The sequence below is a fragment of the Myotis davidii genome, unplaced genomic scaffold, assembly GCF_000327345.1.
Source record: "Myotis davidii unplaced genomic scaffold, ASM32734v1 scaffold590, whole genome shotgun sequence".
In the NCBI taxonomy this organism is placed as follows: domain Eukaryota; kingdom Metazoa; phylum Chordata; class Mammalia; order Chiroptera; family Vespertilionidae; genus Myotis; species Myotis davidii.
The window spans coordinates 3,326,275-3,326,734 of NW_006282381.1; positions in this window are offsets into that span (position 1 = coordinate 3,326,275).

The following is a 460-nucleotide window of genomic DNA, read 5'->3' on the forward strand; positions in this document are numbered from 1 at the left end:
CCGGAGTTCTGCGGCTGGCGGGCGCTCGGGAAGCGTCTCCGTGGCCCACAGCTGCTTTCCCTGGGAGGAAGAGGGCGCACGGGGCAATGAGATGCGCGCTCCTGGGCAGCCCACCTCCTCCTTATTCCAAGAGCCTCTTGCGGACAGAGGGGTGTGTTTGTCAGAGCGCTGCCTTCTACTCAGACAATATGGGTTTAGAGGCTGCGTTGTGTGGTCCTGTGGGGGGAGCGCATTCCTCATACCCCTGGCTTCTACTCCTTTGGGGAGCTGAGATGAGGGAGAGCAGCAGGGTGTGCAGTAAGATGTGAAAAGGAGAGCAGACCTTGCTTGGCTATAAAGGGGGGCGTTGCTAAAGGTCTTCTCAATGTGTCCTGGCCTCCAGATCTCTGCTTAGGCGCCATGCATTCAGCCCCCCTAGCTTCCACCAAGGCCTGCCCCCGCCCCGCCCTACCCCCCCCCC